Here is a 23,977-nt window from a genome sequence, read left to right as displayed (position 1 = left end):
CCTGTTGTTTTGTACAGTAGAGGTGGGCACGCCACAAAGTTCAGTGAGAGAGGCAAGTCAGATCCAAGTCAGGATCTGGTTTGTTAGTGGTTGGAGAGGGAGAGCGCATGAGTGTTTTTGCGATGGTGTTGGTAGTTTGGGCTCTGAAAACCCGGTCACTGTGTGAGGAAGAATACATCCTACCATGGCTTGCGAGGTTTTAACAGATATACTATGGCAGCGATTGGCCATATAAGGTAGTACTGGCATAAGGAAGTAGTGCTTCCAATCTATGATGGTTCTGCTGGATGTGTACCCAACATATCATGACTGCACTGATTACATATTGGGACAGTACAGTGCTTAACATATGGTTGACAACTAAAATAGCATTTTGTCTCCTTAAGTATTATTTATTGTATTCATTATTTGTATTGTAGTTTTTTAACTTTAAAAAAGTCACTTTCCACCATGTCATCAGAGTAAATGCTCTTTTGGCATTACTTCCTGCGATTTTGACAGGGTCAAAGGTCATGTGAGGTCATCAGGCATGTGGTGTCGCTACTACTAACATTTTGGTGAATTGACTTCCTTGTAGAAAGTTCTCAAATACACTCAGTGGGGCTGGAGACCACAGCAACAATTATAGCTTACGCGTCTGATGCACAGTCAAGTAATGTGGAGAAGGGAACAAGGTACTATATACTTAAACATTGAGGAGTGCCTGATGCTGGTGCAAGCACAACCCATGAAAATTACAAGCCGCAAGGAGCAGTCACACAGAGGAAGCCATGCTAGAACTGCTCCCTTCAAAGAAGCTCCCTGTGCAGGCGCACCAAAAGATGTGCCACCAGTAGATAACCCTGAATAAAGAGCAAGCATTGCCAATGCCAACAGTATTGGCATTGTATAGGACTGGGAAAGGCATCTGCCAGGCACTGCTCTAATGGTACTAACTGGCCATTAATGATAGCAGTTTCAAAATGGTGGTGAGAACCTGTGCATATAACAGTAGTGACTGGCAAATGCCTATCCACAAAGCAAAACTGTTGGCTTTGCCAGTGCTTGTGTTTTTCTTTTTTCAGGCTTAATTCAGTTGCAGTTTATTATTTGAAAGAATAAACAGGTCTTATGTATATACAAATATGTGTGTGTGTTAGAGGGAGAGTCACGCAAATACACACATGAATGTTGTTACAATGAGCAGTGCTTGGTTTAGGAGGGAAGTAAGTTGTAAAGAGGATGCAACTAACAATATGAATCGGGTTGTATGCATTTTATTTTGCAAGGGTAATTATTTCAATGTGAATGTATAATGCCATTGGTGCACATTTGTCAAGACTTACAGTACAGAAATTGAATAATCCCAACATACAGAACAGTTCTTTCAGCTCCAGTTCAGCATGAGTGTGTGCTGGCACACAAGGGGAGCGCAAACTGGGTTATAGCACTTGCGAATGACAATTCCATCACACCTCAAGTTCTTCACTGTGTTGGAGATCGGGATAATTACTCTTCCTTTTTTTCATAAAAGAGTCTTTGGTTTCCTGTATTTTTTCTGTTATTCGATCGTTGGTTTCTTCCATTTTCCCACTGCTACTGTCTCTTGTTTCTTCTATTTTCTCTGTAAAGAGTTCTCTAGTTTCCTCCATTCTGTTATGAATGTATCCTTTGACTGTGACTGGAGACTGTGTGGACATGTAGCCATACTTCCGAAGGTACTTCACACTGATGGATGTTCCCCCAAAAGTGACTGTATACCTAGCAGGAGTTGACATCTTAGATAAGGCGTAAGCAGTCAAGGCATTTCCACTCTGAGAATTCTTCAGAATTCCAACAACACTTTCTGGAAGTCCGATGTATTCTAAAAAAAGGAACTACATTCACTCCCTTCATGGCTGCGTAGTAAAAAGACCCAACCCAAATGCTAGATGTCACCAGATGAACCGGAATGAAAACTTTCCCATACTGCTTAAAAGTCCTCTTGAATCTCTCCAACAAAGTGAGTGAACGGTCTTGCAAGGGGTCCGTGTCCTCTCCATTGAGTTCTACCCCGGTTTCCCGGGTACTTCCTGAGGAGGGCTTTTTCGGAAGCGGATCATTTGAATGGAATTGACGCTGGCCCAGTGTCTTCTTTCCTGGAGTATTGCTGGTTGGAGGAGATGAATGCAGCCACTGTTTTTGAGGGTTCAGCACCACTGTCAGATGTCCACGATTCAGTGGGTACAGCAACTTCTTCAAGCATGAGCCTTGACAGAAGAGGTTGGTTTGACAGGACGCCAAACACATTCCAAGTGTGCACTGGAGCAAAGCTTGCATAAAGTGCCTTTGCATTTTCAAGGATAATGTTGAACGACTCCGTTTGCGGGAAAACTTTCCAAGCGCAGCGGCTTGAAGAGACGGCTTGGCAAGAAAACACTGGGCTGCTTGCAGGCTGCTTTAAGGCACTTGACAAGGCACTTCCCAGGCGTCCACCTTTTGCAATCCGACAGCCAAACTATGGAACTCGTTCCTTCAGCTCTGAGAAACGGTTGGATTGAAGATTAGGATCACAAGGAGAGTAGTCAGCCCAACCAGGCACACATACAGAGTGGCAACTGAAGACTGGAGAGACATCACAACTCCAATAAAGTTATCCAAGACATGCCGGTGCAAATGTGCCAGGCCAAAGTATACAGACACTTTCCTGAGCTCACGACCCCCATCCGTCCCCTCTTCTAAGGGCAAACCACAGCTCGCCGTGCTTGTGTTTTTTCACAAAACGTCTTTGAAGGACATGCACGCTACTTATAATTCAAGTGGCTGAAGGGAAACATGCTTAAGACATTTTGATTACACCAGTGGCTCCAAATAAGGCATAAACTATCAGAAGACTGCTTTGTAACACCCCAGGCACTGTGAGTACAAAGGATGATGCTAAGGCTTGATAAGCAAGCTCAAAGAGATCCCAGTAGGGTGTGTTTTGAGCTGAGAGGAGCGGGTAGTGGGAGGGAATCAGCATAGGGATTAGTTTAGCCATGGGCAGTGCTATCCAGTGATAATAACGAATAAATGTTAACAAATAACTTTTTTACCGAATAGAAAATACCGGAAAACACCAAATGTGCTATTAAAATGGGTGGAAGGGGGCTGGAGTCGGGTTATAATCAAAATGGGGGGATTGGCAAGGCACCCCCCAACCCTGAATAAAAATCAAATTGAAAAAATCTGTATTTTCTCTGTATTTTCGTTTTGTTAAAAATATTTGTGTTAAAACTTTTTTCGTTAAATTAACATAGATCCATGGGCAGTCAATGGGTGGGAAAATAACCAAACAACACCTATGAGCTTTGTTTCACTCGTCAAAGGCCATCTCCCTCAGCTGTACTCCAATGCAATAGTTTTGGTTGAAACTAAAAATGAATGAATTCACAAAATTGTCTCGTTCACCAAAGAAAAAGTGGCTCTCAGTTGCAAATGGTCATTCCTTTTATGGCACTGTTTGAATAGTAACTAAGGGGGAGTTTTTATATTTTGATAGAGTGTGATGCAAATTGTGCATTTTGAAGACTATTGATTCAGCAACACTGGTCAAAACTACTAGCCCCACAGTGAATTAACTCATCAAACTGGCACAATCTAGCCAAAAAAGTGGTCCATACCAGCACTTTGTGTTTTTGGTTTGGCCATGGGACTATTGCCCAATAGTCCAGTCCGAGCCTGCTCCCAGCAAACACTCTGACTGAGCACAAAAAGCTAAAATAATTTGATTGAACCAAACCTGCTTCCACATTAGGACACTGAACGGAATCCCCCCCAAATCCCATTAATATTGAAAGTTGGACAATATGGTAAAGTTGGAAAGATCTATGCCGGGTCTTCGAGACAAGAAGTTTCAGGTTCAACCAATGATAGAAGGAATATTATCACCACGAGCGTGCCAAATCAAAGCAGTGATATTGGGGTGCCCTCTGAAATAACACTCTAGTGTGGGTTGAAAAAGGTAGTGCCCAAACATATCTGATCCAATGACTTGAAAAGCCTACAGACCAGGCATATTGAGAGAACAAGTCTGTCAATGATTGCATGATAAAAGGTCCTGGGGAGGGAAACCTCTCAGAAAGGATTTGAGGCGCAGAGAAGGAAATGCTGCACCCTGAAAATATTCCCTGACAGCAACTAAAAGTGGGCAACCAACATAAGGCCCATAGGCAGAAGTAACCTAGGGAGAGAGATTTCTGCAGTACTGATATCACTGTGTCGCCACCTGCTGGAATGTGAAGAAGCAGCCTAAGAAGACGTCTATTGCAGGTGGCCTACAGGCGAGATAGGGGGCCCCCCATCTTGGAGGATCTAACACCCTAGTTGTCTGAAAAATCCCAAATGGAGTAAGCTTGCCCAAAACTATCCCTCTTGTTTGCATGGTTTGCTTCTATCGGAATGTGGACACATGTTTTCTGTGTTAAAACTCTTTACTACTGTAAGCCTTGTATACATCTCTACGATTCACATTTTCTCCCACTTCAATTTCTTCCCCAGCTACACAATGCTGCTCGAATCTGCTAAATCATCATGTCCTGTCTACTGCTTGTGTTTTATGATATTACCTGAATGACCAAACACTGCTTGGCCAAAATATGTGTAAATAAATCTGAATTGCAATACCTGCTTGTAGTAGCAGTTTGCATCACCAGCGTATCTTTTTATAGCATCACTCTCCCACCCATCCCGTTTCATCACAACTAGAAACCATTTTCAGGCTCTCCTATTTCAACCAGGGCTTTTTGCTACTTAACAGGGTCAATCCCCTCCTTACGGGATGGTTGGAAAGTCAAGTGGGTCTTGCAGACAGGGGTCTCCAGGGGAGATCAAAGAAAACGTACAAAGGTAATCCAAAAGAACAGCAAACCATGCAAGGAAAAAAGCAAGCTTTACTCAACAGTCAGCAGGGAAAACAAACAGCTCCATGGGCCTGAACTGTAATACATTCTCTAATCCTCCCAAAAGGGCTGAAATGTTTATACGAAGAAATACACAATTGGTGAGTCGTAACAGAACCCGTATAGGTTCATATGTATTTTGTGTCCTAATTGGGTAATAACATTTCCTGGAACATCAGCCTAATCACCCCTTCATGATGTCATGACCTTTAAGTGTCCCTCCCTTCAGTTACATCATTATCCGTTGACCTGCAGAAACTCTAGCAGGCCACTGGTTGGCATCCACTAAAGTACAGGTTAATCAGAACCATAAAAAAAACTCTGGCATGCCATTGGTTGGCATCCTCTAAGGTATGTGCTGATACATCACCCAATGCCGATTGGACCACTTTCTTTGAGACAGCGTGAACCACAGCATCCCACCAAATCAATCCAATGGAAGTATGAGGGCACAGCAACAAGGTCAGGGGCCTTGCTACATCGTTTGCAACAACATCTCCCAATCCCCGGAATGTTTCACCACATCCCTCTGCCCCCTGCACCTGTTTGCTCCCTGTCTCCTCTCTTGCATTGTGCCAGCTCTAGATAGACAGAACTGAACTGGATACCGTTGGTGAAACAGAATTTCTCGTATTTAATTCTCTTTTACCAGGCCCAGGTACCCAGCCTAACGGCCTTGAAACTTCTCCTCTGCAACAATTAATTAGCTGCTGTGGGCTTCTTGGTGTCTCACCTGGTTACATGTGATTTTATCGAATAAATAAAATAAATAATAATTTTTTAAAGAACCCAAAACATAGGGAAATTAATAAGGTATTTTGTCTTTCATTGTTTTTGTGGGGGTCCCCCCTCTTAAGCCCCCTTTTATAAAATACGTTTACCCTACCCCTTGAACCACTTTTCCCATTCCCAACCACATTTAAATACCCTTCTTTAATTCGTTATTTTTTTCCCGTTGTTTGCGGTTCATCCAAAATTGCATTCGTGTTTATCTATTCGGTAACATCACTGCATACCGTGTCACCCTTGGTGAGCTGATCTGGCACTTCTGCAAGTCTCAGCAAAACTTCAGTTTCGCAGTGAGCTGTGGCCTTTTAAAATAATAAAGGATGGCTTTTGTCTAGTCTGCCCTGGCCTGACTAAAAGATAGCCAAACTATTATTCATTCATATACCTACCCCTTAAACTTCGAAGTGAACTTTAAACAAACTATCAAAATATTGCACTTTGCTGTATCGTGGCAGCCGTGCTTCCCTATCCCTAGTTACCTGCTAATTAACACTTTATAAGTTCGGCGCTTATGCGCCTGTCCTTCCCTGCACAGCATCCTACTCCCTAACATGAGACACACTAGCTGTAGTATAGGTGTGATATGCGTGCGTTTTGCGTCGTGACGTCACCCTGCACATTTATTTTGCAGTTACTGCGTTACTTCTTTATCGTATATGTGTGCCCCCTTCTGAGTGTTGAATTTGCATATTCACACTCCCACTGATAATATTACCTTTCTGCTTAGGAAATTGGTGTCCAAAAGCCTCTGAAAAGTTGTAAGTATCTTTGGGGGTCCCGGAAGACCAGGCAAAGCAGTGTCCCAGGCCGGGTAACTACTGGCATGGTTTGTATGGCTTCGCCTTGATCAAAATTCTCCAACATAGAACTTGGGACATTTTCACTAAACACTTTATCATCGACTAACCTTGGGCCCAGCGCATCAGTATGGATATTCTGGGCCATACGATATCACAATCATTGTTACTGATCAATGCTAGCCTTCAGATAGTTTCACACTCCCCAACCCTTGTATTTTCAGGAAGAGTCTATAATTTTCAAAGATGAGAGGAAATGCCTTGAACTTGCGAATTCTACATGTTTAATGTATGACTTAAAACTAACTTGTCTGTGCACATATCACAGGAGTTTGAAGAACTAGGTGAATCGTTCATAAATGTCGGCACCGTTCTATAAGTATTATAATTCTATCTATTACGAATGTCATTTGATATGGGGGTTTCTATTCACTTAACCTTTCCAGAGCTAGCATTCCTGTATGCTGTTTTTTTGTTTTATTATTTAATTGTTTAATTATTTCGACTTGGCCTGAATGCTATTGTGTCTTCATTTGGTCTTCTGATGGGCTCACAAGAGACTGCTCTCATCTACCACAGCACTTCCTGAGAAAAAGCGGTCTGCGCCACTTGCGCACTAGATTCTTTTAACTTCTCGGCTATTATGCATGTCTATGCAAATAAGACAAGCATACTTGTCCGCAGCACTTAAAAGGATAACACCCTTCTTCCATAACAACTTCTGGTGCGTCTAGGCCAATGCTTCGCAACTCTCTGGCATAGCCCTGTGGCAGACCGATGAGTGCAGGGAGCACAAAGCAGCAGGTCACACTTCCCTTGGAAAAAGCGTGGTCAAAGCCAGTTTGGCATCCTCGCACCGCCCCACCTATGCCATCCAGCACATCCAGTATGCGCTCCTGCATTAGATAGTGCCTAGTTATTGTGCTGCAAGTAGGGGTTCTACTACTCAATTAAATGAAACTCAAAGCATCAACCTCGGAATGATAAAGGTTAAGTCGAGCAAGCTCGGATTCCAATGTGAGACCTCTAAAAAGAAGTATGCCCCTGAGCTATTTTACAGTCGATGCAGTCTATCACAAGACTTCACACACTCAATTTCTCTCACACTCCGGCACGCCCATATTAAGCAGGATTGGAAACAATAGCCATTTCAGGTATAGTTAGACACAGTGGCCAGACCAGGCAAGGTGATTTGAAACAATGACTCATTTACTCAGGGTGCACATTCTGGAAGATTTGAATGTGCAACTAGACCAATAGCAAACAAAAAATACAAAACAAGGGATACATTAGACTCAGGTTGGGTTCATTTATTTTGGATGGATCCGTGTCCACAGCGATTCCCCAAGAAAGTGAAAGAAATCGGTTCTTGGTCATTGCCAAGCATGTATAGTGGAAGGTCCACAAGTGGGGGATCCAGTGAAGCAATGACCAGACCTCAACTACAAGATGTACATTCATATTTCAGGCACGTGAATCCACATCGGTATGCATGCCACACATTACAAACCTACAAGAGACACGAGACCATGACTGGATCATTGAAAACACAGGAAGATTGGAAGACTATTGACATCAAGTTTTCCAGGAACACCTGCATTCAATGTCCTTCCAAAAATCCACAAAGCTGTCAATAAAGCACTGGTGCGCCCAACTGAATACAATGATGGCAGATGTTTTCACATACTGGAAGTATGCCAACTACCATGTCCTCACAATTGAAGAGTGTATCTGGTTAGGGGAGGATAGCCCAAGCAGTTTTTTTAGATACATCAATGATGCAGGTAATGCTGTTTCTGAAAGATAAATCTGCTTATCAGACCACCCCTTTCTTAAAGCTACATGCCAAAAGGATAGTGCATGCCAAAAGGATAGTGCATAGATGGGCCTTTTGTTCTACCAGTTTCCTGACATCTACAGTACCAGCCCTGCAGTGGCACAAAGCAGGTTGAAAGGTCACATATACAAACCTTATAGCAGCTGGAACACAAATCTCCTGCAGGGAGTTTTTTTGATGTTTAACCGACTGCACATCTGATTAAAATTAGAATAATTGTGCAACATAAGTTAACCTGTTGCCACATAAATCTGTAAATATAAGACATGCCTGGTCCCTGCATGGTGGCTACTAAGGTCACCCAATTATACAGCCACAGAAATTTGATATCATGAAAGTGTTAGCTCTGGGAGAAGGGTCCATCTATGACAGGACTGATGTGTATTAGTGTCTGGTCTGGCTATTGCCACAGCTTCCACTTGGAATAATGGCCAGGCTGCCGCCGTTTGACTCCCCTGCAGAAAGGGCAACAACTTCCACCTTGGGCACAAAAACTCTCACCAGGAGATCTCCTGGGAGTTGGTGTTGTAAGGCAGCACTGACATTAAAAAAAGGTCACACTCACATGTGTGCTGACCACTGGAGTCCCTTTGAAGTCAGCATGCATGTGAAGGGGATGAAGTAAGAGTAGCCAGAGGGAAGAGGTAGGCCAAGAGAGGGGTCCTACAATCTTGTTTTCTGTTAGAGCTCTTTACAATCACATGTAGATGACAGTTTTAAGTTGCTATCAATGTGATTATTCTCAAGCTGAAAAAAAATCTGAGATTTATCAGTGTAGCAATTGAAGTCCCTATGAAGGTTGGTAAGTAAATCATACAGGGGTTTAGTGTTTTTGTTGAACAACGATAGCCATACAACAGAGCTATGTGGTCCGTTACATTCCTTTGTAGAAGGTCTAGTTTCAATGTTATTTAAGTTAGGTCTGATGCATGACATGCAGCAAAACTGCAAGTAAAACTGAAACATTACAGGCATTGCAAACTCCCCTCACATGAAGAGCAGGTACAGCAATGGCAGTGGAGGTTTCCCTCACATGTTAGCAGGTGCAGTCCAGGCTAGGATAATGCACAGGAACATGTACAGGTTGGGCAAAGGCAAGCTGGGCCTCCTCACATGCTACAGAACAGGTGCAGGAGAGGATTTGCAAGATTGCAGAACAGTAGAACAGTTGCAGTACACGCATAGGCGCTGCAACCCTCCATCACATGTTGCAAAGCAGATATAGCAGGCACAGTGCAAGCTTCCATTGCTACAAGACAATATACAGCAGGACAGTGCCATCGTTCTTAACACACTGTAAAGAAGGTCCAACAAGGTGAGGGGCAGTGCAATCCTCCCTCAAATCTTGCATAGTCAGGGCAGTAAAAGCCTCCATCACATACCGATGAGGCAAAGCACAGTCAGGGATACTGTAAACTGACCTCAGTACTATGGAATATGCAGGGGCAGCCCAGACTACCCTTGCATGCTGCAGGGCAGATAGAGATGAGGAAATGTACGCTTCTCTTGCCTACAGGCAAGGTCTAGCCATGGTGGTTCAAGCTTATTTTGCAGGGACAGGGGAATCCTCTCTCACATGCTGCAGACCAGGTACAACATGGGCAGGGACAGGGGAGTCTTCTCTCAGACGCTGCAGAGCAGGTAGAACATGGACAGGGACAGGGGAATCTTCTCTCACATGCCGCAGACCAGGTACAACATGGGCAGGGACAGGGGAATCTTCTCTCACACGCTGCAGATGAGGTAGAACATGGACAGGGACAGGGGAATCTTCTCTCACATGCTGCAGACCAGGTACAACATGGGCAGGGACAGGGGAGTCTTCTCTCAGACGCTGCAGATGAGGTAGAACATGGACAGGGACAGGGGAATCTTCTCTCACATGCTGCAGACCAGGTACAACATGGGCAGGGACAGGGGAATCTTCTCTCAGACGCTGCAGAGCAGGTAGAACATTGACAGGGACAGGGGAATCTTCTCTCACATGCTGCAGACCAGGTACAACATGGGCAGGGACAGGGGAGTCTTCTCTTATATGCTTCAGAGCAGGTAGAACATGGACAGGGACAGGGGAATCTTCTCTCACACGCTGCAGACGAGGTAGAACATGGACAGGGACAGGGGAATCTTCTCTCACATGCTGCAGACCAGGTACAACATGGGTAGGGACAGGGCAGTCTTCTCTTACATGCTTCAGAGCAGGTAGAACATGGGCAGGGTCAGGGGAATCTTCTCTCACATGCTGCAGACCAGGTACAACATGGGTAGGGACAGGGCAGTCTTCTCTTACATGCTTCAGAGCAGGTAGAACATGGGCAGGGACAGGGGAATCCTCTCTCACATGCTGCAGAGCAGGTAGAACATGGGCACAGACAGGGGGATCTTCTCTCACACGCTGTGGAGCAGGTAGAACATGGGCAGGGTCAGGGGAATCTTCTCTCACATGCTGCAGACCAGGTACAACATGGGCAGGGACAGGGGAGTCTTCTCTTAAATGCTTCAGAGCAGGTACAACATGGACAGGGACAGGGGAATCCTCTCTCACACGCTGCAGAGCAGGTAGAGCAGGGACAGGGGAATCTGCTCTCACACGCTACGCAGCAGGTAGAGCAGGGACAGGGGAATCTGCTCTCACACAATGCGGAGCGGGTAGAACACGTGCAGGGACCGGGGAATCTTCTCTCACACGCTGCGGAGCAGGTAGAACACAGGCAGGGACAGGGGAATCTTCTCTCACATGCTGCGGAGCAGGTAGAACATGGGCAGGGATGGGGGAATCTTCTCTCACATGCTGCGAAGCAGAGTGAAAATGGGCAGGGACAGGGGAATCTGCTCTCACACGCTGCGCAGAAGGTAAAACATGGGCAGGGACTGGGGAATCTTCTCTCACACGCTGCGGAGCTGGTAGAACATGGGCAGGGACAGGGGAATCTTCTCTCACACACTGTAGAGCAGTTAGAACATGGGCATGGACAGGGGAATCTTCTATCGCATGCTGCAGAGCAGGTAGAACATGGGCAGGGACAGGGGAACCTTCTCTCACATGCGGCAGACGAGGTAGAACATGGACAGGGACAGGGGCATCTTCTCTTACACGCTGCGAAGCAGGTAGAACACAGGCGGCGACAGGGGAATGTTCTCTCACATGATGCGGAGCAGGTAGAACACGTGCAGGGACCGGGGAATCTTCTCTCACATGCTGCGTAGCAGATAGAACACAGGCAGGTACAGGGGAATCTTCTCTCACACGGTGCAGAGCAGGTAGAGCATGGGCACGGACAGGGGAATCTTCTCTCACACGCTGTGGAGCAGGTAGAACATGGGCAGGGACAGGGGAATCTTCTCTCACACACTGCGGAGCAGGTAGAACATGGGCAGGGACAGGGGAATCTTCTCTCACACTCTGCAGAGCAGATACAACATGGGCAGGGACAGGGGAATCTTCTCTCACATGCTGCAGAGCAGGTAGAACACAGGCAGGGACAGGGGAATCTTCTCTCACACGCTGCAGACGAGGTAGAACACAGGCAGGGACAGGGGCATCTTCGCTTACACGCTGCAGAGCAGGTAGAACATGGGCTGGCACAGGGGAATCTTCTCTCACTCGCTGGGAAGCAGGTAGAACACAGGCAGGGACAGGGGAATCTTCTCTCACACACTGCGGAGCAAGTGGAACATGGGCAGGGACAGGGGAATCTTCTCTCACACACTGCGGAGCAGGTAGAACTTGGGCAGGGACAGGGGAATCTTCTCTCACACGCTGCAGAGCAGGTACAACATGGCCAGGGACAGGGGAATATTCTCTCACATGCTGCGGAGCAGGTAGAACATGGGCAGGGACAGGGGAATCTTCTCTCACACGCTGCAGACGAGGTAGAACATGGACAGGGGCATCTTCTCTTACACGCTGCAGAGCAGGTAGAACATGGGCTGGGACAGGGGAATCTTCTCTCACACACTGCGAAGCAGGAAGAACACAGGCAGGGACAGGGGAATCTTCTCTCACACACTGCGGAGCAAGTGGAACATGGGCAGGGACGGGGGAATCTTCTCTCACATGCTGCGGAGCAGAGAGAAAATGGGCAGGGACAGGGAAATCTTCTCTCACACGCTGCGGAGCAGGTAGAACATGGGCACGGACAGGGGAATCTTCTCTCACATGCTGCGGAGCAGGTAGAACATGGGAAGGGACAGGGGAATCTTCTCTCATACACTGCAGACCAGGTACAACATGGGCAGGGACAGGGGAATCTTCTCTCACACGCTGCAGACGAGGTAGAACATGGACAGGGACAGGGGAATCCTTTCTCGCACTCTGTGGAGCAGGTAGAACACATGCAGGGACCGTGGAATCTTCTCTCACACGCTGCTGAGCAGGTAGAACACGGGCAGGGACAGGGGAATCCTCTCTTGCACGCTGCGGAGCAGCTAGAACACGTGCAGGGACCGGGGAATGTTGTCTCACACGCTGCGGAGCAGGTAGAACACAGCAGGGACAGGGGAATCTTCTCTGGCACGCTGCAGAGCAGGTAGAACATGGGCAGGGACAGGGGAATTTTCTCTCGCACGCTGCTGAGCAGGTAGAACATGGGCAGGGACAAGGGAATCTTCTCTCACACACTACAGAGCAGGTAGAACATGGGCTGGGACAGGGGAATCTTCTCTCACACGCTGCAGAGCAGGTACAACATGGGCAGGGACAGGGGAATCCTCTCCTGCACGCTGCGGAGCAGGTAGAACACGGGCAGGAACAGGGGAATCCTCTCTCACATGCTGCAGACCAGGTAGAACACGTGCAGGGACCGGGGAATCTTCTCTCACACTCTGCGGAGCAGGTAGAACACGTGCAGGGACCGGGGAATCTTCTCTCACATGCTGCAGAGCAGGTAGAACACGGGCAGGAACAGGGGAATCCTCTCTCGCACGCTGCGGAGCAGGTAGAACACGGGCAGGAACAGGGGAATCTTCTCTCACACACTACAGAGCAGGTAGAACATGGGCTGGGACAGGGGAATCTTCTCTTGCACGCTGCAGAGCAGGTAGAACATGGGCAGGGACAGGGGAATTTTCTCTCGCACGCTGCTGAGCAGGTAGAACATGGGCAGGGACAAGGGAATCTTCTCTCACACACTACAGAGCAGGTAGAACATGGGCTGGGACAGGGGAATCTTCTCTCACATGCTGCAGAGCAGGTACAACATGGGCAGGGACAGGGGAATCCTCTCCTGCACGCTGCGGAGCAGGTAGAACATGGCCAGGAACAGGGGAATCCTCTCTCACATGCTGCAGAGCAGGTAGAACACGGGCAGGGACAGGGGAATCCTCTCTCGCACGCTGCGGAGCAGGTAGAACATGGGCAGGGACAGGGGACTCTTCTCTCAGACGCTGCAGAGCGGGTAGAACATTGACAGGGACAGGGGAATCTTCTCTCACATGCTGCAGACCAGGTACAACATGGGCAGGGACAGGGGAGTCTTCTCTTACATGCTTCAGAGCAGGTAGAACATGGACAGGGACAGGGGAATCTTCTCTCACACGCTGCAGACGAGGTAGAACATGGACAGGGACAGGGGAATCTTCTCTCACATGCTGCAGACAGGTACAACATGGGTAGGGACAGGGCAGTCTTCTCTTACATGCTTCAGAGCAGGTAGAACATGGGCAGGGTCAGGGGAATCTTCTCTCACATGCTGCAGACCAGGTACAACATGGGTAGGGACAGGGCAGTCTTCTCTTACATGCTTCAGAGCAGGTAGAACATGGGCAGGGACAGGGGAATCCTCTCTCACATGCTGCAGAGCAGGTAGAACATGGGCACAGACAGGGGGATCTTCTCTCACACGCTGTGGAGCAGGTAGAACATGGGCAGGGTCAGGGGAATCTTCTCTCACATGCTGCAGACCAGGTACAACATGGGCAGGGACAGGGGAGTCTTCTCTCAGACGCTGCAGAGCAGGTAGAACATGGACAGGGACAGGGGAATCTTCTCTCACATGCTGCAGACCAGGTACAACATGGGCAGGGACAGGGGAGTCTTCTCTCAGACGCTGCAGAGCAGGTAGAACATGGACAGGGACAGGGGAATCTTCTCTCACATGCTGCAGACCAGGTACAACATGGGCAGGGACAGGGGAATCTTCTCTCACACGCTGCAGACGAGGTAGAACATGAACATGGACAGGGACAGGGGAATCTTCTCTCACATGCTGCAGACCAGGTACAACATGGGCAGGGACAGGGGAATCTTCTCTCAGACGCTGCAGAGCAGGTAGAACATTGACAGGGACAGGGGAATCTTCTCTCACATGCTGCAGACCAGGTACAACATGGGCAGGGACAGGGGAGTCTTCTCTTACATGCTTCAGAGCAGGTAGAACATGGACAGGGACAGGGGAATCTTCTCTCACACGCTGCAGACGAGGTAGAACATGGACAGGGACAGGGGAATCTTCTCTCACATGCTGCAGACCAGGTACAACATGGGTAGGGACAGGGCAGTCTTCTCTTACATGCTTCAGAGCAGGTAGAACATGGGCAGGGTCAGGGGAATCTTCTCTCACATGCTGCAGACCAGGTACAACATGGGTAGGGAAAGGGCAGTCTTCTCTTACATGCTTCAGAGCAGGTAGAACATGGGCAGGGACAGGGGAATCCTCTCTCACATGCTGCAGAGCAGGTAGAACATGGGCACAGACAGGGGGATCTTCTCTCACACGCTGTGGAGCAGGTAGAACATGGGCAGGGTCAGGGGAAACTTCTCTCACATGCTGCAGACCAGGTACAACATGGGCAGGGACAGGGGAGTCTTCTCTTAAATGCTTCAGAGCAGGTACAACATGGACAGGGACAGGGGAATCCTCTCTCACACGCTGCAGAGCAGGTAGAGCAGGGACAGGGGAATCTGCTCTCACACGCTACGCAGCAGGTAGAGCAGGGACAGGGGAATCTGCTCTCACACAATGCGGAGCGGGTAGAACACGTGCAGGGACCGGGGAATCTTCTCTCACACGCTGTGAAGCAGGTAGAACACAGGCAGGGACAGGGGAATCTTCTCTCACATGCTGCGGAGCAGGTAGAACATGGGCAGGGATGGGGGAATCTTCTCTCACATGCTGCGGAGCAGAGTGAAAATGGGCAGGGACAGGGGAATCTGCTCTCACACGCTGCGCAGAAGGTAAAACATGGGCAGGGACTGGGGAATCTTCTCTCACACGCTGCGGAGCTGGTAGAACATGGGCAGGGATAGGGGAATCTTCTCTCACACGCTGCAGAGCAGGTAGAACATGGGCATGGACAGGGGAATCTTCTATCGCATGCTGCAGAGCAGGTAGAACATGGGCAGGGACAGGGGAATCTTCTCTCACATGCGGCAGACGAGGTAGAACATGGACAGGGACAGGGGCATCTTCTCTTACACGCTGCGAAGCAGGTAGAACACAGGCAGCGACAGGGGAATGTTCTCTCACATGATGCGGAGCAGGTAGAACACGTGCAGGGACCGGGGAATCTTCTCTCACATGCTGCGTAGCAGATAGAACACAGGCAGGTACAGGGGAATCTTCTCTCACACGGTGCAGAGCAGGTAGAGCATGGGCACGGACAGGGGAATCTTCTCTCACACGCTGTGGAGCAGGTAGAACATGGGCAGGGACAGGGGAATCTTCTCTCACACACTGCGGAGCAGGTAGAACATGGGCAGGGACAGGGGAATCTTCTCTCACACTCTGCAGAGCAGGTACAACATGGGCAGGGACAGGGGAATCTTCTCTCACATGCTGCGGAGCAGGTAGAACATGGGCAGGGACAGGGGAATCTTCTCTCACACGCTGCAGACGAGGTAGAACATGGACAGGGACAGGGGCATCTTCTCTTACATGCTGCAGAGCAGGTAGAACGTGGGCTGGGACAGGGGAATCTTCTCTCACATGCTGCGAAGCAGGTAGAACACAGGCAGGGACAGGGGAGTCTTCTCTCACACGCTGCAGACGAGGTAGAACATGGACAGGGACAGGGGCATCTTCTCTTACACGCTGCAGAGCAGGTAGAACATGGGCTGGCACAGGGGAATCTTCTCTCACTCGCTGGGAAGCAGGTAGAACACAGGCAGGGACAGGGGAATCTTCTCTCACACACTGCGGAGCAAGTGGAACATGGGCAGGGACAGGGGAATCTTCTCTCACACACTGCGGAGCAGGTAGAACATGGGCAGGGACAGGGGAATCTTCTCTCACACGCTGCAGAGCAGGTACAACATGGGCAGGGACAGGGGAATCTTCTCTCACATGCTGCGGAGCAGGTAGAACATGGGCAGGGACAGGGGAATCTTCTCTCACACGCTGCAGACGAGGTAGAACATGGACAGGGACAGGGGCATCTTCTCTTACACGCTGCAGAGCAGGTAGAACATGGGCTGGGACAGGGGAATCTTCTCTCACACACTGCGAAGCAGGTAGAACACAGGCAGGGACAGGGGAATCTTCTCTCACACACTGCGGAGCAAGTGGAACATGGGCAGGGACGGGGGAATCTTCTCTCACATGCTGCGGAGCAGAGAGAAAATGGGCAGGGACAGGGGAATCTTCTCTCACACGCTGCGGAGCAGGTAGAACATGGGCACGGACAGGGGAATCTTCTCTCACATGCTGCGGAGCAGGTAGAACATGGGAAGGGACAGGGGAATCTTCTCTCATACACTGCAGACCAGGTACAACATGGGCAGGGACAGGGGAATCTTCTCTCACACGCTGCAGAGCAGGTAGAACATGGGCAGGGACAGGGGAATCTTCTCTCACACGCTGCAGACGAGGTAGAACATGGACAGGGACAGGGGAATCCTTTCTCGCACTCTGTGGAGCAGCTAGAACACGTGCAGGGACCGGGGAATGTTGTCTCACACGCTGCGGAGCAGGTAGAACACAGCAGGGACAGGGAATCTTCTCTGGCACGCTGCAGAGCAGGTAGAACACGTGCAGGGACCGGGGAATCTTCTCTCACACTCTGCGGAGCAGGTAGAACACGTGCAGGGACCGGGGAATCTTCTCTCACATGCTGCAGAGCAGGTAGAACACGGGCAGGAACAGGGGAATCCTCTCTCGCACGCTGCGGAGCAGGTAGAACACGGGCAGGAACAGGGGAATCCTCTCTCGCACGCTGCGGAGCAGGTAGAACATGGGCAGGAACAGGGGAATCTTCTCTCACACACTACAGAGCAGGTAGAACATGGGCTGGGACAGGGGAATCTTCTCTTGCACGCTGCAGAGCAGGTAGAACATGGGCACGGACAGGGGAATTTTCTCTCGCACGCTGCTGAGCAGGTAGAACATGGGCAGGGACAAGGGAATCTTCTCTCACACACTACAGAGCAGGTAGAACATGGGCTGGAACAGGGGAATCTTCTCTCACATGCTGCAGAGCAGGTACAACATGGGCAGGGACAGGGGAATCCTCTCCTGCACGCTGCGGAGCAGGTAGAACACGTGCAGGAACAGGGGAATCCTCTCTCACATGCTGCAGAGCAGGTAGAACACGGGCAGGGACAGGGGAATCCTCTCTCGCACGCTGCGGAGCAGGTAGAACACGTGCAGGGACCGGGGAATCTTCTCTCACACTCTGCGGAGCAGGTAGAACATGTGCAGGGACCGGGGAATCTTCTCTCACATGCTGCAGAGCAGGTAGAACACGGGCAGGAACAGGGGAATCCTCTCTCGCACGCTGCGGAGCAGGTAGAACACGGGCAGGAACAGGGGAATCCTCTCTCGCACGCTGCGGAGCAGGTAGAACACGGGGAGGGACAGGGGAATCCTCTCTCGCACGGTGCAGAGCAGGTAGAGCATGGGCACGAACAGGGGAATCTTCTCTCACATGCTGCAGAGCAGGTAGAACATGGGCAGGGACAGGGAAATTTTCTCTCGCACGCTGCTGAGCAGGTAGAACATGGGCAGGGACAAGGGAATCTTCTCTCACACACTACAGAGCAGGTAGAACATGGGCTGGGACAGGGGAATCTTCTCTCACACACTGCAGAGCAGGTACAACATGGGCAGGGACAGGGGAATCCTCTCCTGCACGCTGCGGAGCAGGTAGAACACAGGCAGGAACAGGGGAATCCTCTCTCACATGCTGCGGAGCAGGTAGAACACAGGCAGGAACAGGGGAATCCTCTCTCACATGCTGCGGAGCAGGTAGAACACGTGCAGGGACCGGGGAATCTTCTCTCACACTCTGCGGAGCAGGTAGAACACGTGCAGGGACCGGGGAATCTTCTCTCACATGCTGCAGAGCAGGTAGAACACGGGCAGGAACAGGGGAATCCTCTCTCGCATGCTGCGGAGCAGGTAGAACACGGGCAGGAACAGGGGAATCCTCTCTCGCACGCTGAGGAGCAGGTCGAACACGGGGAGGGACAGGGGAATCCTCTCTCGCACGCTGCGGAGCAGGTAGAACACGGGGAGGGACAGGGGAATCCTCTCCTGCACGCTGCGGAGCAGGTAGAACACGGGCAGGGACCGGGGAATCTTCTCTCACATGCTGCAGAGCAGACATATGTGGGAAGTGCAAGCCACCCTTACATGCAGGCAGGCTGCAGCAGGGACATTATATGCTGCCTTTACATGCTACAGGCAGGACCACTACTACATTTAATGCATTCTAGGACGTTGCCCGGAGCGCCAGCACCAGGGCGTCAGAGGGGCTCAAAGGTGGCCCTAAAACATGAACTCGGACCCCATTGCAAAGGGGGATAGCACCAAATGCCACTTCACTTTGGGTAGCATTAACCCTTGCACCAGCACTGGCTGCAGAATAGCTACTGTGCGAGCAGCGACCAGAGTGTAAGCATGCTTCACATATGACTAGGTACATACAACACTGGCTGTGCCAATGTCCCCTACATGCTATGGAATAGCTGCAGCACATACAGTGCGCGGATGAAGTTGCCTGTCCTTCCCTTTCTGAGTGCCCCTCGTGTTGTCCATGTGATGGGTTCCCAATCAGGGGGTCTCTCCCAGAACCCTCTCTCCCACCCATGTGCTAGGCCAGGCATTTTTCCAAAGTAGGCTCCCGCTCACTAGGTCCCGCTTCGAGTCCACAGACCTTGTGAAAACATTTGGAGCAACCTGTGGAAACTGGGTAGAACGACTGCCCCTGCCTTTGTTGAGCTCAGGATACATTGGCCCTCATTCCGAGTAAGGCGGTAAGGGATACCGGGCACCGGTAAGGAGACCAGTGCCAGTAATCCCTTACCGCCCTACTACGAGGTCCCTTAGTGGGTCCCTTCCTTAATGCCTGGTTTGACCAGGTGTTAAGGACGGGACCCGTTACGGGACCTGGCTGCAAATAACGGGCTTGGCATACGCTGGCCCGTTATTTGCGCCCTCCCCATTCCAATTGAGCCCTGTGGAGGCTCAAATGGGAATGGGGAATGGTTTGGTAAATGGGGGCTTACCGTTCCCTCCAGGGTCGGAATGGACCGGTAAGTCCCCATTGAACCAAACCGGAGTCGGTACCGGTATGGGAGGCAGTCATGGCGCAAATAGCGCCAGGACTACCACCATACTCGGAATGAGGGCCATTGTCTGTCAGAAGCTGACGTTGGTTCCTAAGTCCCCCTCCCACTGGCCCAGTGGCTCACCTGCTATACGGACTGGATGGCATAATATCCTCTTAGGATTCTATCTGTACCTGTGTTTCCTTTTTCAGGAAACATAGTTCCACCCCTGGACTTGCTGACTGCCAATGAAAGTCGTGCCTCAACCTCAAAGTTCCGCTTTCTTCTGAAAAGGCTTCCCCGTTTGGAATGTGGCACCCTTCTTTAAAAGTCGTACCTTTCTCCATGCAAACAACACATAAAATGCACCAACAGCACACGAGGCCTCGTTCCGATTCGATACTTACACCAAAGCTCAGCGCACAGTGAAAACCGCACTGAAGCCGACCACCAGCACACCACTGTTCTCACTCGCCATCCCCCTCTTCACCCGACTTACCTAACCCCCCTCCCACTCCCCCTCTTGCTACAGATCCGCCTGAGCGCCTGGAGACCAACTCTGTTGGTGAGGATGCGCCATATAAATGCCTTTAACATTAACAAGAAACCGATTTCCTGTTTAAAATAGCTACCTATTTGGAAGCGCCGTCCCATTTCTGAAATTGCTGTATCCTTCTGAAACTGTTGTCCCAAAGGCACCCACTGTCCTAGACATAAGTGTGCCCTTCTTGTCCTAGTGCCAATCTTCCTCACTGGCCACAATGCCAATGTCCCTGTTGGCATCGGAGCCAAAGCTTCGCTGCTGGCCCAAGAGTCGATGTTCCCATTTGCAGGGCTGGTCTGACACTCTATTGCACCCCAGGCGGGAACCATCATTGTCTCCCCCCTCCAAAATGACAACAACAAAAATGGTATGCTACAAATGTTGTGAATAGGCGCTTAGGTGGTCGATCTGTTTCAGTATTGGCCCCCACCCTATGGAACGCTCTGCCTCTCCATCTGATAGTCCAGTCTGCATATCTACCCTTTAGGAAGCTGTTAGAAACCCATCTTTTTGGTTCTCTTGTTGTTCACTAGGCTGTGGGTTTTTTCTTGTTTTTTTCTCTGCAAACTGCATCCCTCTCAGCGCATTGATGCTTTCGAGCCATAGTCTGCGCTTTATAAATCATAAATAAATAGGCTCAACCATTGACCAGGTATTGTTTTAATCCCATCAATTGCAACGCTGTGCCATCATATGGCTAGGAACTCAAGCTACATAACAGGATTTTCCATCCTATACCAACCACTGACCCCATATGCCAAGTGTTGCCTGTTGTGGAATCACACTAAAAAACAACTGGGCACACTGTATCCCATAGTTCTCTGACTCCTAAAGCACAACACAGGATAAAAACTAAAATGGATGTCAGAGAAACGTGCAGGAACATACATGATTTTGGAAGACCATGAGAAGTCACCTTTTTGTGTAATGAGAAGGTCTGAGCTCCTCACTGTGAGTGGGCTGTCCTTGCATACCTCTGAGACAGCCAGCTTTAGAGCCAGGCCGCTCAGGCTGCTGTTAAAAGCCAGAGATTCCAGAGCAGGTGTAAAAGGCACCTTCTCTACCGACATAAAGCAAAGACACTTGGAAAGCACTGTATGCCTCCGATGCACTCTTTCCCCTCTTTCCTTCAGGAGAGCGATTTGCCTGTACAAGCCCATGTGAACTGGATTACAAAGGCTGCACTTTGAGGCAATCAAATAGCCTCAGAATGTCTTTAAAATGATTGGTCCGTGTCTGCTGCATCATGCCTCAGTAGCAAACTGTCGAGCTGCGCTTCAGCTCTTATTTTGTGTGCTGTCGATTAGCTGGTTCAACGTCAATCAGAGTTATAGTGTGCCCATTTTCAAATCCCAACGGTGTAATTTACGTTTGGAAACACGCAGGTAAGGGTTAGGCTGCAAAAATACACCTTGAGTATAACACGACACGCCCCCTTAAGACGGGTGGGCTCTGTGTGCCGTAGTTCATGCAATGTCTCCTCCTCTAGTCTCTCTGTCTCTGGCGCGCTCGGTCTACAGCTTCCGGAACTTGCTACGCTAGCTTTCCCTGACAGCCTGGCCCGCTGGTACCGGCGGCGGCGTGGAAGTAGACCAGGCCAGCATGCAGCAGCACAACTCAGGAAAAGATGTACTTTTCAGTACTTTTCAATGCCTGTGTCTGTCTCCATCTACACGCTGTCCGTCCGTCCCATCGAGTAGTGGCTGTTAACACCTTTAAAGCGCTTATTGTCCGGTGTGTAGTAGGAAGGTGGGCTCTAAAGGCACTGTGTCCTGCAGTGGTTATGTTCCATTTCAGCTGCGTTGTATCAGCTTATAGATACATACTGCTGGCCGAGTATGTTTTTTGTTTGGTGCTCAACTGTTGCTAACAAGTGGCAAGTGGCACTGGCACACCGTGTAATTGTTGGGATGGGGAGCAACCCCTTAAGTTGATGATGTGCCCTCAGAGATTCGTGGTGCATCCATCCACACATCATGCGCTCATCATCATACCAATGCAACGGAAGGCAGTGGCACTGAGGGATCCGGCCGTATCGTGGGGTACAAACTCTTACCCAATAACACAGTTATGTCAATCTTGGCAGGCACACAGGCGGCTTCTCCCTCGCTGCTTGGCCTTCTCTGCCGGGGCCCCTGCCTGCCTCCTGGATCTGCTGGTCTTATGCCTGGGTGGCTGGGCCTTGATCCTCCGAGCCTGATCGGCGATTTGGCAGTGATGGCAAGTTTAGAGTGTCCACCAACTGAACACACACCCCAGCCACTGCCAGCCCTGTCACTGCAGTCCATGCACTGAGGAGGGAGGCACATGTGGTCAGGCCTGGCCGCCCAGGGAAGTGAACCGATAAGCAACAAATGTTGCTACTTGCTAGGATCACAAGCACGTGGTGCTAGCCTGGCTTTGCTGGAGAGCAGCAGCAGGCATGCAGACGGTCAGTGCTCAGACTGAGTCTGATTTTGAGGCCCCCTGATAACCTACAGTAACTTAAGTTAACGTTATGAAATTAAAAGAAGCAGCAGCAGCAGCATCATCATGACGGCAGAGGTGTTGGATCCCCTTGGAGGGCTCTCGGACTGCTGGCAGTGGTGCCCCCTGGAAGCTGGCACGGCAGGCAGTCACCTGCACGGCCTGATGTAAAGACTGGCCCAGCCCATTTGCCTCAGTACCAATGTCCCACTTCTGGCAATAGTGCCAAACGGGCTTAATGGTCAAAGTGCCAACATTCCTCAAAGTATAAGGCATCTTAGCCAATGGGTCTCATTATGAGGAAGGCGGTAGAGGGTTAAAGGCGCCGGTAGAGCTGCCGGCGCCATTAACCCTCTACCGCCTCATTACGAGGTCTGCTTCCGGGTCCTGCTAAGGACATCTGGTAAAACCAGGCGTCCTTAGCGGGACCCGCTAGCAGACCAGGATGCTAACAAGGGGCTCGTCATTAACGGGCCCCTTGTTAGCATCCTCCCCATTCCCATTGAGCCCTATGGGGGCTCAAGTGGGAATGGGGATGTACCGGGTCCTGATCCCAGGAAAGGTCCCAGGAAAGGGAATTACGGGGCCCTCCAAGGTCTCCCTTGGTAATTCCTCATTTCTGGAAGCCGGACCCGGTACCCGGTTTGGGATAGCCATGCTGCTAAAAGCGGCATGGCTACCTCCATACTCGTAATAAGGCCCATAATGTCTTCTAATGGTCTTGGTGCTAATATCCCTTAAATACCATGATGGCTAGGTTTTTCAATGGATGTCCTTTTCCCACACAATCAGTGTTCCTTTCCAATAGTCTGCATCCCTTTGACTCTCAATGGGTTTTGTAATACTTTATCTTGCTACAAATCTATTCTCCTCCCCCACAGCACATTTACATTCTTTATCAAAGCTCTACATTGCGTTAGATCGACTGTGTGTGTTACATTGGGGTACTACCCTATCCCCCTAGCAAAGTGCTTTCCTCTGTATGCACCGTAGGCCTATGACCACCGTCTGTTTAATAAAAACCATTCGAATCGGTGCATCTTCAGTGTGATACTCCAGCAGATCAACATGGAATATACATTAACCCCTCATGCAACTGATTTGCATGCCCCTCCACCTTCGGTGATTAGATTGCTTGCCATGCTCAGGGCTTGCACCCTA

General features: G+C 49.8%; 1 protein-coding gene and 1 pseudogene across 1 annotated transcript in view; one reads left to right on the top strand and one right to left on the bottom strand.

Annotated features, from left to right (window-relative positions):
* HSD17B3 (hydroxysteroid 17-beta dehydrogenase 3) overlaps window positions 1-23,977 on the top strand; it is a 1,348,454-nt gene that overhangs the window by 1,152,972 nt on the left and 171,505 nt on the right. The window lies entirely within an intron of this gene.
* LOC138511018 (protein FAM210A-like) lies at window positions 1,298-2,327 on the bottom strand (annotated as a pseudogene).

This window comes from Ambystoma mexicanum, chromosome 6p, assembly GCF_040938575.1.
Source record: "Ambystoma mexicanum isolate Mex_15411 chromosome 6p, UKY_AmexF1_1, whole genome shotgun sequence".
NCBI lineage: Eukaryota > Metazoa > Chordata > Amphibia > Caudata > Ambystomatidae > Ambystoma > Ambystoma mexicanum.
The sequence above is the reverse complement of the archived record's forward strand: the minus strand, read 5'-3'. Positions and strand labels throughout refer to the sequence as shown.